Consider the following 16132-nt stretch of genomic DNA (forward strand, 5'->3'; position numbering starts at 1 on the left):
ATTTACATCCTGTCAATTAGGACAATACCCTATTGTCCTGCGGTGTTGCTCATTTACATAATTATATTGCTTTCCTGTTTCTCATTGTAGTGAACCGTCTTTCATAGAGGTAAGACGTGCTTATTTTGCTCTGAGCTTTGTTTGCTACTGAGTTCTATTTGAACTTGCCTTCAGTTTTTGACTTGAACTTTATTTTTACAAAATTGTTTTTTTAACTACAGTTACAGTATGTAGTTTTCGTTGTTTGCTTTTATATTTTGTTGTCTGTCCCTGAAGAAGAGCAGTTTATCTGCTCGAAACGTCGGTCGTATTTTTGTTAACTTTGTCTATACCATCCATGTGGTTTTGGATTTTTTCTAATGCAGACGTAACAGTGCATGTACACCATTCTGGTTTACATACTGCATTAGTTTTTATCTTGTCTTTGTCTTTGTTCCCCACACCAAGTTGGTATACCTGGCTCGAATCTTCATGTTATAAGTGCTTTAGCGACACGCATGGGTTCTTATTGCTGCATTTTTATACACCTTTGATACTTCTTACATGTAATATAATGTACGCTATTTTTGTAATTTATGTTACTGTTTTTTGGGGTTTTTTTTTCAAATACGTCAAAAGATTATAAATGGTATTTAAAATGTTCTACAATGTGCAAAAAAGTTATATCAAAATTGATCATGGTATCAGGTTACACTAATGATCTGCATAACACTTGGGATACTTCGGATGTGTTCAAATAAAGTTTTAACACCTGTTGCAATACGCATCTGTGTTTTCAGCTGGCACTTATCATGCTTATCGTAGATGTATCAATTTTGTAGTCGGAATTCTGTAGAGTATATAATATTGACAGAACCAGTTTTTTTTGCCGTAGATACAATATATAATCGAATGAATGTCGGTGAATTTTTAGCAAACATTCACCAGAAACCAGGCAACATATGGATGAAGATAAATTGGTTTTGGCCAATTTGCGTTGCAGCTTGTGGTGTAATTTTTCTCATTTTAAATGTTGTTTCGCGCGATGTAAACGTAGTTTACTCGATATTTTCCGGGAATGTTGTCTTGAGAGTAACGGTATTATTCCAATGGTCAATTTTATTACAATATTGTAATAGAATTTACCATTCGAATAATAACGTTACTCTCAAGACAACATTCCCGGCAAATATTAATGAAATCAAATTACTTGGAGTGAATTAAAATTCACTCCAAGTAATTTGATTTCACCAACCGTCCCTTTTTTCTAGTTGTTCAAAGTGAGGTAGTAAATAATGCGCAAATATATTGAACACGATGTACAGTGAATATTAGTTGACGTCTTTCAAATTCAACTGTTTGAATGGAGGGAAACGCAATTATACATTATGATATTTAAGAAGCTAATATTGTATATCAAATATTATATTGTATCTCTCAAAGCATCAACCGGTATTCTTATACTTACACCCTTAGGTTTTGGGATATAACAATAAACAATCCTATAGAAAAGAATATGGTTCGTGAATAAACTTATTAGATTTAGAATTGATATCAAACCGATTCCAATTTACTTAAAGTATCATTTCATAGAATTCTCTAAATACTGTATGTTAATTTTAATACCGTAAATCGGCAACCAACCTATAAATGTTCATTTTACAATGTTTAAACAACTACGAATTTCCTTGTATTTCACGGGTTTTAGAAATCCATTTGATACTGTGGCTGCTTCCAACTTAATCAGGCCTACAGCTGCTTCACACGTATGGTTTGTCAGTAATCAAGCTGCATTATTGTGTTGTGTAATCAGAGCGGTAGACATACTGTTACCAATGAAAGGGGAGATTGTAGGATCTACGAAACAACACGACCTCATACGCATACAGAAAAAGTAATCAAACAAACATTATTGGTTTATAGGCCAATCAAATTAAGAAAAATAATGGGTTAACCCACCCCTAATTGCAACAGAATCCATTTGATCACCATTCATTTCAGAAAATCATATATGATAACACATCTTAAAAGTCCCCAAATATCCAAGAAATGAAACAGTGCCTAATTTGCATCAATCCAAAATGGCCGCTTATGCAGGGGTGAAATTTCAAAGTTGGTCAAATCTTGCTAAAAACCATACCAATGTATGAAAGTTTTTCATAATATGTTATGAGAAGTCACCACCCCGGGGTAACACAAAAATATTGCACAGCCGTTGAGGTAAAGCAAAGAAAATCGCAATTGAATTCCAGCGCCGATGTCGCCAATGCGTGTCATTATGTCGATCATGACTGAGGCCGGTCCTTTACGACCATCACGTACGCCATGTACGTACACTCTTATGAACATCGCGTATGCGTATAATTTCGAATAAACGTCGTTTTATTACAACCATCACAAATACAGCCCAAATAGGCATTATTTTTGCAGGGAATATTAGTTCATTAATCATGTTAATGTTAATTACAATCATGTTAAAATCGGACAAAACTTTAAGGTGAAATATCGTCAATTTCCACAAAGGTCAAATATTCAAAATGCTCCTCAAAAGAAATCAAATATTCAATCAATTACCAAAAGAATTAAATCAATTTTTATCCTCTATTGCCCTTCAATATCATTAGGTATATAATTTTACACTTGGCAGTGATAAATTTACCACCTTCACATATCATCTAATATTCATTGATAAATGAAATTATCGCGAAAATATTATAAAATCATAGTCTTTAAAGAGGCTACAATAACACCTCATTCCTTAAGAATATGGCACATTGATATATCTTTGTGTGTAAAACGAACCTTTTCAAGCTTTTATTGTAAGACGTGCATAGAACGTATCTAGAAATGTGTGCAAATTGACGTCTAATTGGTCATGTACGTGTTTTGAGTGCATTCCTGTGTAACTAGTCTGCAGTGTCGTGTTGCATTTAATTGCCCATTATATTCATGAACTGAACAGAGAAACACGCAAACACCAATAACATTCAGTAATCGAATTTCTTGCTATACAGGGTGTCTCAATAAAAATAGGCCCTGTGGATCGGGTGTCATAACTTAAAACATCAGCCGAAAAATTAAAACTTTCTTGCAGATTCAAAATCCATGAAGTGTCTTCTATAGATTGGTGCATAAATGATCAAAATCCGTTCACTCGTCACTGAGATATTTGGGAAACTACAAATAGACTCATTTTGGACCTTTCAATGGGACAATACACATTAACAATAATTGCTGCATTGTAGTTTAGAATTAAAGAAATTAATGTTAGGAGTTGACTAAGTAGTGTTGGTCGAAGTAGACAAAAAGATCGATTTTGATTATAGATCAAAATATTATTGAAATATAACACCTTGATGTTTTGCAAAACTTCATACTTTGAAAACTTGCTTGACTTATTGTTAATGAGTTATGTACGTTTTACAAAAGTGATGCTGTTTCATCCCTTTTACATCATCACTCAAGAACCACAGGACCTACAAAAGTATATCTGTAAAATCAATGCAATTTTTGCCAAAGCTCACTACCATATGATGTTAACTACCAAATCGCAATAGTTTGAAATAGCGTCAAACCTTAACTCCCAGTGTTGCTAGGTAGGAGATAACTTGCCTGATCAGCAACTATGCCTCTTTTCTGTTATTGATGTTGTTTATAAATTTTTGTTTATTTCATCATCAATACTATCACCTGGACATTTCATTTTGAGGGAACAAATTTCTTTTGAATCAAATATTTCAGCCGCTTCCATATAAAGTTCAGCCCTACTGTTGGTTGACAAATGTATGTATAATAATAAGTACATTACGTACATATCATTAGATTTATGAAGTTTACTTCGAGGATGGTTAAATATCAAAAATACAAAAAATATAAAATTTTAATAATTTGCCATAAAATGTGTGTTATATCCCGAATTTCAAAAAAATATAAGAAAAAAATGATATCAGAAGGACATTCCTCGTATTCAGAATGCAATTCGATATGTCTGATGTGTTCTAAGGTCCCTCAAAAGAAATACTGTGCAAACGGTGCTACCCGAGCCCCTAACCCAAAGAGAAACGTGTGAAAAACATTCTTTTGGGCGATTGATTGATTGATTTTGAACTCCTACTCAGCAACACTTGGTGTTTCCTTGTATTTCTTTTACAATAAACTACATATTATTGTTAATGTGTATTACCCCATTGGAATGGTCCAAAAATGTGTCTATTTGTACAAACTTAGTTATCTCAGTGACGCGTGAACGGATTTGGATCATTTTTACACCGTTCTTTTGCAGACACTTCATGGTTTTGAATATTGAAGAAAAGTTTTATTTTACTGCCGATATTTTAAGTTATGCACCACTTTCCATAGGGCCTATTTTTATTGAGACACCCTGTAGTACACGGATCTTTTGTGAAATGCGTGTACTTCAAAGTGACGCATAGACTCTCGATTTGGCAATTACACCTTATCGAACAGATTGTTTTGTGTGTAATTAGCCCTACCCCACCCCACAAAAATAAAAGGTGCAATGAGATAATTTAGTGTCCATTGGCCACCAGTGACAGTGAATACTTATAATGCTAAAGTGATTTAAACATGAAACAATGTTGATCTTTTTTTCTTCTGAATCAGAAAACATCAATGCGACATTAGTAATAATCCTCTTTCAAGATGCATAATAAAATTCAAGCCATCAAATATATGAACTTAATGAAGAGAAGAGGTTTAACAAGGAATGTGAGAAAAGACAAAATGGTACTAAAATATTATCTTCAGAAAGTGCTCAACTTTAACAAGTAAAAGAGCAATATACATTCAAAATATAGATGGATTAGTTCATCGCACCAAAATTTTATTGACTTCTGACCAATTTGTTTCGAGGAGGTAGTTCTTAATATAGCTACCTCTTCTCATCAAGAAAAAAATCACTAATATAATAAGTAGAAGAGAATGTTCCTTTAATTAACTTTGACGGATTAATGAAACATGTATGAATGTTCCATCATAAACGAATGTTCTTTTCATTTTGCTGATCTACAGATAATCTTAATTGATAACCCATCGTCCATTAATTCATTTTCATCGGTTAGTGATCAGTCTGTATGATATCCTGTGAGAATATTGCAGTGCATTAGCTCCACTCGTGACGAACCTCGAAGAAACATATCGCAAAGTCTAATTTAATCATTTGTGGCCGTTTTAGAATATATATTGATCCTGTTTTCCAGGATGTCGTATCCACTTGCTATCACAATGCTTTTAATATAGCTACCATGCTAACTATACGTAATATGTTCCAATGTTGTCATAATAATTTTAAAAAGGTTTGGTAACATTTAAAAAAAATGGAAATAAGGGAGCAAGGAAATATATAAATGGAAGAAAAACTATCATGTTCATAACAAAGATTGTGCTATCTCTTTAAACACTAAGAGGGTTCAGAACCAGAAAGCCTTAACTCACTTTTTGGTCATTTAGAGATTTGGGTACCAAAATGATCACACCAGTACACACAGATTCTTCCGATCATAAAACTTCAATCAAGTTGTATAATTCAGTATAATCATATTCTAAGCCGTATTCAGACGGGCTTGAAAATTTAAAGAGTCGTCCCCTTGAGCTGTCATCACCCAAGCACGGCACTCTAAGTACTAGTATACGAACCGAACCCTCTGATCCAGAGGATGATTTATACACTATCCAGCAAGTCTTGCGGTTTAATAGCATAGCTGTGTGAGTGAACATGACACCACTGCCCGCCCACTGCATACACGTGCATGGTTAAATTTGAATTTGGACAGATATATTTACAATAAAAACACCTTCAAAAAGCTGGTCGATTTCAGATTTTATGTTATCTACAGAAGGTGTGAATTATCCTTTATGCATACATCACTTTAGATCTGAAATCGACCAAGTCATAATGACACACACACAATTCTAAAACAACATCTTTTGTACAGAATTCAATGGGATTTGAAAAGTAAAGTGGCAGTTGAAACTCTAGTGATAACACTTTTACAGTGCATGATGGGGCTTCCTTAAATCATCCTCTGCCTCTGATCCAAACCCACGAATTATGCCTCGAATATTACGACACCTTACAATCTTAGCCTTCGCCTAAAACGGCTTATCGTAATAACGTGTCAACGATCGCCATGTTCAGGTGAAAATGAAATGCGTGACTTTTAGGATAATAAATCCATTTGATACTACGGCTGCTTCCAACTTAATCAAGCTTCATCGGTGTGTCATGCAATCATAAATGAAAAAGAGAGAAGTATTATTAATAGGGCTAAAACATTTAGAAATACGACCTCTTCATACGGAAAAAAAAGTGAATGAAGGGGATGAAGCAAACATTCGTGACAGCCAGCTTTCTCACTTCAATGGATGATAATGTTGTTGTTCTGGTGTAATATTGCAAGATGTTATTTCTTCACTCGATACTCGAAAGACGATGGGTTATCAATTTAAGATCAGCAAATTGAAAAGAGCATTAAAGCCATAGTGTAACCAGGGATATGAGACATATCCCTGGTGTAACACAGGCGGTGATGGAAGCGATATCGTCAATTTTGAGGTCGCCATTGGATTAACACATAATCATGAAATCTTCATAAACAATTCTAAATTTGTTATGTGGTGTCAAAGCAAAATTATCTTACTCTAAAACCGCCGGGGTACGACCGTGTACCACACTGCAAGTATGTTAATTTTCCATTTGTAATTGCTAACCGTGTATTTTGAATGGGGCTGTCAGCCCTGTATCTTCGCCAGCCTCGTACGTCACGTGTTGCGCTTCCTATGCCGCCTGGTGTAACACTTGCTGAAGAGGACGCCCTCAATGTTTTTCAACATTCACACGATTGTAATTACATGATCGTAAACTTATATAACCTACAAAAATCAAGGCTTTATTTTTTTATTTCATGCCCGAAAAACGAATTTTTATGAGTAGACCAAGACCAACATTAATAGAATCGATGGGCAATTCCAGCCAGATTCCATCACCCTCACTGAGGACGCAAGCCCGACCCCCACAATAGCCCAATTTCAAGGAGATAAATAATGTATGAGAAGTGAAAATAAATAAATAAATAAATAAATAAATAAATAAATAAATAAATAAATAAATAAATAAATAAATAAATAAATAAATAAATAAATAAATAAATAAATAAATAAATAAATAAATAAATAAATAAAATACATATATGTTATATTGCATCTGCATCTGCATCTGCATCTGTTAGCTACTGTGTAATCTCCAATAGGATGTCCAACACAGGGCGCTGACGCGGAGCAAGGCAGCGGGCAATTAACGAAGAAGGGCCCTCCTGGTTAACTCCAGAGGGTTGCAAGCTTGCAGCTGACGTTTGAAACTTTCCGTAGTTGGGGAATGCCTAATTGAAGGTGGAAGTGAGTTCCACTGTGCCGTTGTCCTAGGAAGAAAGGAATACTTGTAGCAGTCCTTCTGAGTGGGGATTTTCTTAAATGAAGTAGCAGATGTTTGTCTAGTAACTCTGTGATGACTGGTCTCCCCCTTGATGCTAAATTTGCTGAGGTCAATAGCTGCAGATTGGTTTGTAGCTTTGTAAAGAAGGATAAGACGGGCTCTCAGGCGTCTCTCTTCTAATGTGGCCCATTCAAGGTCTTTCTTCATGGATGTTACACTACTTTCCCTGCTGTAGTTCCCTGTAGCAAATCTGGCAGCACGATTTTGCACCGCTTCAATACGATCAATGGATACTTGGTGATAGGGGTCCCAAATTGTGCCACAATATTCAAGCTGTGGGCGCACAAGAGTCTTGTAGGCAATTGACTTCACTGCTGTACTGCAGTGATAGAAGTTTCTACGAAGCAGACCCAGGGTTTTGTTGGCCTTGGTTGTGGTTTTATTGATATGCTGATTCCAATTGAGTTTATTGTTAATGTTGACCCTCAAATAGGTGTGACTATCTGTAGACTGAAGTGGAACACCTCCCATGTTGTAGGTGCACATAACAGGGTTCTTCTTGTGGGTGATATTTATTGAAAAACACTTTTTAGAGTTAAATCTCATGAGCCAATCGTCTTGCCAAGAGCACAGGGAATTAATATCTTGTTGCAGCACACTGTTGTCTGCTGGTGAATTGATCCTCTTGTACATAATGCAATCATCTGCTAGCAGTCTAACTGTTGACTTCACCCTCCTAGGCAGATCGTTGATGTACAGGAGGAACATGGCGGGACCCAATACAGTTCCCTGTGGAACTCCAGAAGACACATGCACCCTTTCTGATGACTCTCCATCTAATACCACTTGTTGTGATCTCCGGGTAAGAAAGTTTTGCATCCACGAGAGTAAAGATCCTGTTATTCCGCTGTGCTTTAGTTTCTTTAACAGTCTCTGATGCGGAACCGTATCAAACGCCTTGCTGAAGTCCATTATGATACAGTCAACTTGGCCCTTCTGGTCCAGGACTTCAGCAAGGTCTTCGATTGTGGCTGCTAACTGCGTTTCACAGGACCTCCCTTTCGGAATCCATGTTGGTTATCCAAGAGAACTTCGTTGTCTTCCCAGTGATTCATTATTGTGTGGCAGATGATGTGCTCAAGTAATTTGCAAACCACTGAGGTTAACGAAATCGGGCGATAGTTCGATGGGAGGGAGCTGTCTCCTCCTTTAAATATCGGGACCACATTAGCGTGCAACCAGTCTGCGGGGAGAATACCCGTATTGAGCGATTTTTGAAAAATACATTTGAGGATCGGAGCGATACTTGCAGCACACGGTATATTTTATTTCCTCACCAGATGCTCAATGGACGACGTATTATTAATTAAGATTGTCTATAGATCAACAAAAACCTGCAAACATCAAGGCTGTAGGTGTTAGGATAATCTCGAGATTTTGAATAAACCAGCGAACGCGATCCCCATTTAGCACTGTTCGAAATATCCGTCGAACACGTACGCAATACCCATGTAGCACTGTACTAGGCTTACACGACGTGTGGGACGGTCATAATACATCAAAATAACCGACCCGAGTAAAGTTCGATGGAGTGACCCACATTGGCGACATATGCGCTGGTATTAGATATCGTTTGCCTTTGTATTGCCTCATCTGGTTGGGCCAAAATAAATAGATCACATATCTAACACTTTTTGAAAAACAAATGCAATTCTATTTCTTATGGAAATGTTACAGTATGGCTTTAAGGGATGGGTTTATATGTGTGTAAATGGAGGAGAAATGGGAGGATTTTGGCATGTTTGCTGTGATTGTTTGCCTAGCAATATTGATCACAAGTACACAATTGATGGTGCATATAGTTTTATATTTGAGCACGATCACTTCTGTAAGGTCATAGGAAATTATGTAAATCGGCTTTTATATTTGATGTTGCATATCGGCTCACGCACTTTTTTTTTGTACCCAGTATTTCACAAAGTCCCTGTACTCTGATGACCCTATGACCTTTTGCTGGTATGTTGAGCACTTTAAACAATTAATTATAGTACTTACCTCCTACTTTAGGAACATGCATATGCTTTAATGTATGTCGACCATGTCAACAACCCAGTGTAGTTTTACATGGTTGGAAAAGTCTATTTCCTTTCGCTATTTTGCCAATCATAATTCATAAATTGTCCAACTTTTTTGTCAAAAAGAGTTTTGCAACTATTCCGCCAGCAAGGAAACACAAATTTATGTGTATCCAGTGCGTCCTTTACGTTTAAATAGATCAGTTTATTGTCAAGTTGTGCCTCTATACGCCATATTTACGGAATTGATGATACGAGCTGATACGGAATTTTTGAACCCAAATTTCTTGAAATATACTCGCCACGAAATTGGATTCATAAGAAGGTCAAATACAAGCCTTCCATTATGGCTGGTATCATCATCTCGATTGGTGTCTTGAGTTAGTATTATTCCATATTTTGCTGGTAGAAGTTCAATGAAACCCTCCATAATTCACGACTTCTGTCACTTGTGTTATAAACTCGATGTGTTTACTATATTGTCGCTCGGGTCCGCGACTAATCGCAGGGACCGGTCTATCATTAGCTATTCTATACACTTTTCAATAGCCTTATTGTGACGTGTGGGAGTTTTAAAAGCCGAGCCATGAACAAAATATAATGCGAGCACCGGTGGGGGCATCAACTTTAGAGGTGACGGTATGTGCCTGTCAATATATGCCCCTCTTTTGAAGCCGACTATACCCGATGACCAGGCACCTTCAGTTTTCAAAATATTATACCCAATGACCCCTTTTTCATTTTGATTGTACATAATGACCCTTTTTTTTTTTTTATAAAAAAAAACCCAACGTTTTGTACTGATATGCGCCTACTTCGCGACGCTTGTAGGCACATATACCCATCAATTCTAAAGTTGAGTGCCCAGGGGCGAGCGCATACTGCGGGCCAATGAACAATGAGATAGTGGCTTTTCTGATATAGCTTTGAGGAACTGTTGAAGTATAAATCAGCCAACGAGTAGGTGTGTCCAAATTGCACATCTTGAATTGAGACCAAGACATGCTGTTATTTCAATTGTTATACCGTTCCGGTTGGTTTATTACCTACCATTGCCTACGAGATGCAGTTCTAAGGTGACAGAGGGACAGGTCTGCAATTCGATTCCACAACCATTCATACCTTTCATCTGTTTTATTGTATTATCGTGCGAATTGATCCGTGGTACCTTACGGGTACCTGAATTTTATTTGAATGAAGATGACTCTGTCATGCTCGACGTCATATTGCATAATTTCTATACAGTATATGCAATAAACCAACCAGAACAGTATAACAATTGAAATAATAGGCAGTTCTAAGATAGGTTAAGAAGAATATAACGTCACAATTCTGTATTATTATTCAAGGTTGTAACGCGTGTCTATGCTGTCATGTAGGCCTACCTGGCAACAGACACACCCCCGGTACAAACAGATGAAATTTGTAGAAAAGCGTGATTATGACAAAAACATTAAAAATGATACTTTGAGGTATTGTTTTTTTAATATTTGTATGGCAGATCATACATACACATGTGCTGAGGTCAAAAAGGTAAAAATTTTGTTTTTGACCCCTGACTCACCTGTCATTCCAAACAACCCCTTAAGTTCAATAATTATGTAAACAAATCTAAAATTTTACTCTCTGTTAGACAGTTTCGTCTAACAATAGGCATAGGTTTAGATATGTCTATATCTATTCCAAGATGAAAAGGAATATTCTTTTTCTGCTTGATACTATCTCGCTTAAATTTGAATGTTTATGTACTGCTTTTTAATATTTAAAAAAATGTCATGAAAACTACATAATGACGCTATACTACCGTTATTAAAAAGGGGGATGATTGAATATAAACATTGACAAATAAATGGTTTCATATTATAATAATGTTGAGACATGCTTCTCTGGTTCGTCATAAATCATGGATTTCAATACCATATTGAAGTGTACGTCTGATGTGATATTCATTTACCCTTTAAAATATAGCAATGCACAGTGACTTGTTAGATAAAGTGACACACAAAGATTAAATTCATGACGTATTACAACCCGGCTCCGATCGTATTGATATGATGAGGGCATCATACTTACTCTTGACACTCGTTATGTTTAAAGAGATTGTTTTCTTTGATGTTTAAAGAGATTGTTTTATTTGTGAATCAGGGCAGGGCAGGTATATCATCTTTGTGCCTTTGGGTATACACAGTCTTAAATATCGTGGCTACTTTACTGTACACGAAGCATTAGTCCTGATTATAAGCTTGGTAATAGTCAAATGTTAACCAGTAATCGGTAAGACAACATTATGATCAAGCTAAGAAAGTAATCCTTTCAGTATTGTAGATTGCAGTTAGATAACTTCCAATTGCCTAATCTGATATTGGTACATCGTTATGGTTTAGAAGGAAAGGAATAATAACTGCATCATTAACAACGCGTACTTATATATATCCCCACGGTTGTTTGATGTGATCATTTATTAGTTTTTCAAACAAAACATCATGTACAACCCAATTTTAGGCTTAAACAGCTTAAAGCGGTATCATGCTAATGTTTACAGATGCTTTTGAGTCATTTTCAACTTTAATTTCCCCTTATTTACAACATTAGTCACTTTCACAGCATTTTTTCAAGCTTTTTCTGATATAAAATGTATCAATTTATGACAAGATTGGTGGCGCTATTTAGATACTGGAAATTACTCTTTCAGGCTTTTAATACAAATAATTCCATTTATTTTTTGATGAAATATGTTTATAAAATTTCTTTGCTGCTTATTTCACCTATTTCACCTGTGTAAATGGCAGTATTAATTACCTACCCCTTGCAAATTAAGAAATATGATTTATGATAAATAGCGCCACCTATAGTTTGCATTTACTTAATAATGGAGCCAATTCTATATACTAGTATCAAACAACCGTGACTTATATTGTCTTCCACTAAATATTGCTACCATGTACCACATCTGTACAAAAACATGGTCTATCTGAGACCTATGAGTTTTTATGATTCAATATTAATTCATTTATATACTTCTCTTACCATATAATGTTTGATTTTATTCATTTCAAATGGTTTCGAAACTACGTTTTCGTTCTTCTTTAGTTTAGCTTCAAAAAAGACATAAAATTATTTGTATACATTATCCTTATTGACAACAAAAGTCCAAACATGTATTATCTTTGTCAAGTACCGACTGTATTACTATTTTTCGGCATATTAATATTAAAGAGTATTTATTGGGTTAACCAGAAACTAGTAAAACAACATTGTGACCAAAATTGTCCAGTTGTTGTTGTTGTATGACCTCCAGAGAGTGATATTTTGTAGCTTTGAAGCAACAAAATATCACAAAAACACAAAAGAATCGCACATCAACACTAGCTTTTAACATATTCTTGAGTGAGACGTAAAATATGTGTGACACAATTATCTGAACCTTGGCGATCGCAATTAATTACATTGGAATATAACCATTGTAGACAAAGTGGTCAGGTATAATAATACAGTTATTCCTGTGGAATCTTTATGGCGATTGATTAAAACATATGACTGTATCTGTTGATTAGAACATGTTTGCAGCTGTCAGTTCCAATATTAGTTATCAGACTCATATAACTACTGGGATAATCAGACATAAAATAATGACAACACGTGGGAACTATCGGGTATATTGAAATACGTTAGACCACAGGCATGATGAGTAAGGGAGGGAGGTGTTTAACTCCTCTTCGATTTAAAATTAGTATTGCTAGTAGTTTCGGTCTTTCCCAACAGTGCTCGAGAAAAAGCAGGCCCTTTTTTAAGTTAGATTCTGAGAGTATCGTAAAAAGAAGTAACCCTTGTTCTCTATTAATTAAACTTATTTATCTGTATAAAGTTTTCCAAAAGCATTCCAATGTCTTAAACATTTTTGTAAAATCTGGAAAAAAAATTACTGAATATACAGAATTATGGAATAAGATAATTAACTTGTTATACTCATGATACTTACTTATTAGCTCATAATATGATCAGCTGCAGATCGTAATAAATTATTGTGGTTAATAGCCACCATATGTTTGCTTTGTATACTATATAGGCATATACAGTACACATAGCCGTTCAACCTGTATAGTGCTTTAACAATACACATGGTTTCCTATTGATGCATATTTGTACACCTTTAATGTACATTTTGTAATCTATGTTACTGGTTTTTTTAATACGTTAAAAAAGTAATGTTTTTAAAATGTTCCACAATGTGCAAAAAACGCTGAACACTTTTCTTTTTCAGTTCTCGCGTTCAAAGGTGTTCCACATGAGTTCTATTGGAGTTGTATCAAAATAATTGATCATGGTATAGCAATGGCATTCATGCAAGGTACCTTTGGTCCTGGAGCAACATGAAAGGTTACACTAAAATTCTGCAGAACACTTGTGATACTTCGGATGTGTTCAAGTGTCAAGTTTGAACACCTTGTCAACTGGCATTTATCATAGATGTATTCTCTGTAGAGTACATATTAGTCTCTGATAGTATGTGACAGAAGCATGTGACAGAACCAGTTTTTTGCAGATACAATAATTGGATACATAATCGAATAAATGTCGATGATGGATGAAGTTAAATTGGTTTTGGACAATTTGCGTTGCAGCTCGTTGTGTAATTTTCTCATTTTAAATGTTGTCTTGCGTGGTGAAAATGTAGTTTACTCATTAATAATATTTTCCGGGAATGTTGTCTTAAGAGTAACGGTATAATTGCAATGGTCAATTCTATTACAATATCATTTCTCTCCATGTAATTTGCTTTCACCAACAGTCTTTTTTCTAGTTGTTCAAAGTGAGGTAGGAAATCTAAAATTTAAAAAATGTTCAAATATATGGGATACAATGTACAGTGAATATCAGTTGACGTCTTTCAAATTCAACTGTTTGAATGCAGGGAAACGCAATTAAATGTATTATGAAATTTTAAAAGCTAATAATTATTGTTTATCAACTAAACAAATATTATATTGTCTCTTTCAAAGCATCAACCGGTATTCGTATACTTACACCCTTAGGTTTATGGGATATAACAATAAACAATCCTATAGAAAAGTGGTTCGTGAACAAACTTATTAGATTTAGAATTGATATCAAACCGATTCCAATTTACTAGTACTTGGGTATCATTTCATAGAATTCTCTAAATACTCTATGTAAGTTGTAATACCGTAATAAATGGCAACCCACCTATAAATGTTTATTTTACAACGTTTTAACAACTACGAATTTCCCTAATTTCGTATTTGTACAGAGGAGGCTTAAAGGCATTCCTACAATGCACTATCATTGGGAAATTTGATCAATATAACCTAATCTTAAAGGCAAAGTCCCCATTACAACACACACAAAATGGTAATTTTAAAATTACAGCCAACGAGCTAATAGTTGAGACTTATCAAATTAAATTGGATTTTCTTATAGAAAAAATTCTTAATGTCCCTTTATTCATAAGTCTCAATGTTTTGAATGTTAAATAAAAGGATGAAAACACCAGATATTTGCACACAATCCCAATGCAAGGTATGGTCAACTGTGCCACATGTGTACAAAAGCCACACATACCAAGGTCAGAAACCCCATTGGGTTATGGGAACGTCTTTATACATCCTCTGGTATTTGTATTTCACATGTTTTACAACCTTAGTAAGTATCTAGCCAGAATACAAACAATGTTTATCAGTCGTTCATTAAAACAAAAACCCGAAATATACATTTTGTTAATATGTTTTTTATTTTGACACCTCATGTGTGAAAATTGACCAAGAAACAATGGAGATTTAGGGTCAAAAGTCCTTTCAAATCAAAAGTTGCACTTGGCGAGATGTCAATGGGCATCTTATGGCGTTTACCCCACGTGCAATCAGTTGTATTGTAAATATCGGTTATTCATAATAAAACATCTAGGCCACTAAATATAATGAAAGTGTCTGCTCTGCTAATAAAAATATACAGATAAATTGCTCAACAATAGACAAACTTCAAGGTTGCTATTATTTTTTATTGCCTTGTTATTTTTTGTTCAATTACCAGTTCCTACAAGCCTGAAAAATGTCGACAGAACTAATCGCAAAAGACATGCATAACAAAATGTTTCGAAATTGACTTATAGAGTCATCATACATTGGTACAATGTAATATTTAAGAAAGGGAGATTATCTAATCAACGTGATCAATAATTGCCTGTTGAATTTTGTTAATTCCCATTGTATTTGGAAAACGCTATGAAAAAAATTTGGTATCATTTTAAAGCTTGTTTTCTCAAAAAAGATTTATTTTTTATTTTTAAAGATATGCATATTCATATCTTAAAAATTGTCATCATTACATGTTGGCCCATTTAAGCATTAAAATTGACCCCCTCCCCGCTCTGTGGCACCGGTACGCCCCCTATGTTTACTACATAGTCTAAGAACATAAAGGCGTCAATATACTTCTATTCTTGAAATTTGCATACAAAATCTGCAAACTAAAGGCGACTGCGTATGCGAGGTACATTGAGAAAGTAAGGCGATATGAAATTAATTTTTAAAAAAGAAAAAAATTAATATTATGTTTACTTACCTCTGCTTGTGCTGTGCGTGAAGCCAGATAGTGAAATCAAAGAAACCAC

General features: G+C 35.0%; 1 long non-coding RNA gene across 1 annotated transcript in view; it reads right to left on the reverse strand.

Annotated features, from left to right (window-relative positions):
• Nucleotides 1–16132, reverse strand: part of LOC140165311 (uncharacterized) — a 78403-nt gene extending 62271 nt beyond the window's left edge. Inside the window, exon 1 of the long non-coding RNA XR_011860676.1 lies at nt 16084–16132. This is a non-coding gene — a long non-coding RNA (uncharacterized lncRNA). The remainder of the gene's footprint in view (nt 1–16083) is intronic.

This window comes from Amphiura filiformis, chromosome 12 (genome assembly GCF_039555335.1).
Source record: "Amphiura filiformis chromosome 12, Afil_fr2py, whole genome shotgun sequence".
Classification (NCBI taxonomy): domain Eukaryota; kingdom Metazoa; phylum Echinodermata; class Ophiuroidea; order Amphilepidida; family Amphiuridae; genus Amphiura; species Amphiura filiformis.